This window comes from Schistocerca gregaria, unplaced genomic scaffold (genome assembly GCF_023897955.1).
Source record: "Schistocerca gregaria isolate iqSchGreg1 unplaced genomic scaffold, iqSchGreg1.2 ptg000265l, whole genome shotgun sequence".
NCBI classification, from domain to species: domain Eukaryota; kingdom Metazoa; phylum Arthropoda; class Insecta; order Orthoptera; family Acrididae; genus Schistocerca; species Schistocerca gregaria.
This window is the reverse complement of record NW_026061767.1, coordinates 2,852,042-2,855,451: the sequence shown is the minus strand read 5'-3', so window position 1 is coordinate 2,855,451 and position 3,410 is coordinate 2,852,042.

Here is a 3,410-nt window from a genome sequence, read left to right as displayed (position 1 = left end):
CTTACTCTCTATTACTTCAGTTTAGAAGCTTCCTCTGTGTTCTATTATGGTGCTTTTAGTGTTTCCCGCTTACTGCAGTACGCGACATAGCTTTGCAGACGATAAATGTAACCGTTTCAGAGAGGAGAGCGGCCAATGTGACGATCTGGCTTTAAGTCGATTCGAAAACAAATGACGAAAACGGACGGATTTCTCAGGTTTTTACTACATATGAACAATTTTCACATTCTCCCGTGCAACGCGGCTGTTAGTCCTCCTTTCATGCAAAATCTTATGGTCCTAGGTCATGTCATAGCCACCAAAGCCGGCTAAAAAGTGAATAATCGACAACTAAAACATGAATTGTACTACTTCTTACTGGCTATTACTTCAACTTAGAAGCCTCTTCTGTGTTCTACTATGGTTCTTTTTGTGTTTCTGCATACTGCAGCACGCGACATAGCTTTACAGACGATAAATGTAACCGTTTCAGAGAGTAGAGCGGCCAAGGTGACGCTCTGGCTTTAAGTCGATTCGATAACAAATGACGAAAACGGACGGATTTCTCAGGTTTTTACTACATATGAACACTTTTCACATTCTCCCGTGCAACGCGTTTGCTAGTCCTCCTTTCATGCAAAATCTTAAGGTCCTAGGTCATGTCCAAGCTACCAAAGCCGGCTAAAATGTGAATAATCGACAACTAAAACTTGAATTGTACTATTTCTTACTGGCTATTACTTCAACTTAGAAGCTTCTTCTGTGTTCTACTATGGTGCTTTTAGTGTTTCGGCATACCGCAGCACGCGATATAGCTTTGCAGACGATAAGTGTAACCGTTTCAGAGAGAAGAGCGGCCAATGTGACGATCTGGCCTTAAGTCGATTCGATAACAAATGACGAAAACGGACGGATTTCTCAGGTTTTTACTACATATGAACACTTTTCACATTCTCCCGTGCAACTTGTCTGCTAGTCCTCCTTTCATGCAAAATCATGTGGTCCTAGGTCATGTCCAAGCCACCGAAGCCGGCTAAAAAGTGAATAATCGACAACTAAAACTTCAATTTTACTACTTCTTACTGGCTATTGCTTCAACTTAGAAGCTTCTTCAGTGTTCTACTATGGTGCTTTTAGTGTCTCCGCATACCGCAGCACGCGACATAGCTTTGCAGACGATAAATGTAACCGTCTCAGAGGGAAAAGCGGCCAATGTGACGATCTGGCTTTAAGACGATTCGATAACAAATGACGAAAACGGACGGATTTCTCAGGTTTTTACTACATATGAACACTTTTCACATTCTCCCGTGCAACGCAGCTGTTAGTCTTCCTTTCATGCAAAATCTTAAGGTTCCAACTCATGTCCAAGCCACAAAAGCCGGCTAAAAAGTGAATAATCGACAACTAAAACTTTAATTGTACTACTTCTTACTGGCTATTACTTCAACATAGAAGCTTCTTCAGTGTTCTACTATGGTGCTTTTAGTGTCTCCGCATACCGCAGCACGCGACATAGCTTTGCAGACGATAAATGTAACCGTCTCAGAGGGAAAAGCGGCCAATGTGACGATCTGGCTTTAAGACGATTCGATAACAAATGACGAAAACGGACGGATTTCTCAGGTTTTTAATACATATGAACACTTTTCACATTCTCCCGTGCAACGCGGCTGTTAGTCCTCCTTTCATGCAAAATCTTATGGTCCTAGGTCATGTCCAAGCCACCAAAGCCGGCTAAAAAGTGAATAATCGACAACTAAAACTTCAATTTTACTACTTCTTACTGGCTATTGCTTCAACTTAGAAGCTTCTTCAGTGTTCTACTATGGTGCTTTTAGTGTCTCCGCATACTGCAGCACGCGACATAGCTTTGCAGACGATTAATGTAACCGTCTCAGAGAGAAAAGCGGCCAATGTGACGATCTGGCTTTAAGACGATTCGATAACAAATGACGAAAACGGACGGATTTATCAGGTTTTTACTACATATGAACACTTTTCACATTCTCCCGTGCAACGCGGCTGTTAGTCCTCCTTTCAAGCAAAATCTTATGGTCCTAGATCATGTCCAAGCCACCAAAGCCGGCTAAAAAGTGAATAATCGACAACTAAAACTTCAATAGTACTACTTCTTACTGGCTATTGCTATAACTTAGAAGCTTCTTCAGTGTTCTACTATGGTGCTTTTAGTGTCTCCGCATACCGCAGCACGCGACATAGATTTGCGGACGATAAATGTAACCGTCTCAGAGAGAAGAGCAGCCAATGTGACGATCTGGCTTTAAGACGATTCGATAACAAATGACGAAAACGGACGGATTTCTCAGGTTTTTACTACATATGAACACTTTTCACATTCTCCGGTGCAACGTGGCTGCTAGTCTTCCTTTCATGCAAAATTTTATGGTTCCACCTCATGTCCAAGCCACCAAAGCCGGCTAAAAAGTGAATAATCGGCAACTAAAACTTTAATTGTACTACTTCTTACTGGCTATTACTTCAACATAGAAGCTTCTTCAGTGTTCTACTATGGTACTTTTAGTGTTTCCGCATAATGCAGCACGCGACATAGCTTTGTAGACGATAAATGTAACCGTTTCAGAGAGAAGAGCGGCCAATGCGACGATCTGGCTTTAAGTCGATTCGATAACAAATGACGAAAACGGACGGATTTCTCAGGTTTTTACTACATATGAACACTTTTCACATTCTCCCGTGCAACGCGGCTGCTAGTCCTCCTTTCATGCAAAATCTTAAGGTCCTAGGTCATGACCAAGCCACCAAAGCCGGCTAAAATTTGAATAATCGACAACTACAACTTGAATTGTATTACTTCTTACTGGCTATTACATCAATTTTGAAGCTTCTTCTGTGTTCTACTATGGTGCTTTTAGTGTCTCCGCATCCCGCAGCACGCGACATAGCTTTGCAGACGATAAATGTAACCGTCTCAGAGAGAAATGCGGCCAATGTGACGATCTGCCTTTAAGACGATTCGATAACAAATGACGAAAACGGACGGATTTCTCAGGTTTTTACTACATATGAACACTTTTCACATTCTCCCGTGCAACGCGGCTGTTAGTCCTCCTTTCATGCAAAATCGTATGGTCCTAGGTCATGTCCAAGCCACCAAAGCCGGCTAAAAATAGAATAATCGACAACTAAAACATGAATTGTATTCCTTCTTACTGGCTATTACTTCAACTTAGATGCTTCTTCTGTGTTCTATTATGGTGCTTTTAGTGTCTCCGCATACCGCAGCACGCGACATAGCGTTGCAGACAATAAATGTAACCGCCTCAGAGTGAAAAGCGGCCAATGTGACGATCTGCCTTTAAGTCGATTCGATAACAAATGACGAAAACGGACGGATTTATCAGGTTTTTACTACATATGAACACTTTTCACATTCTCCCGTGCAACGC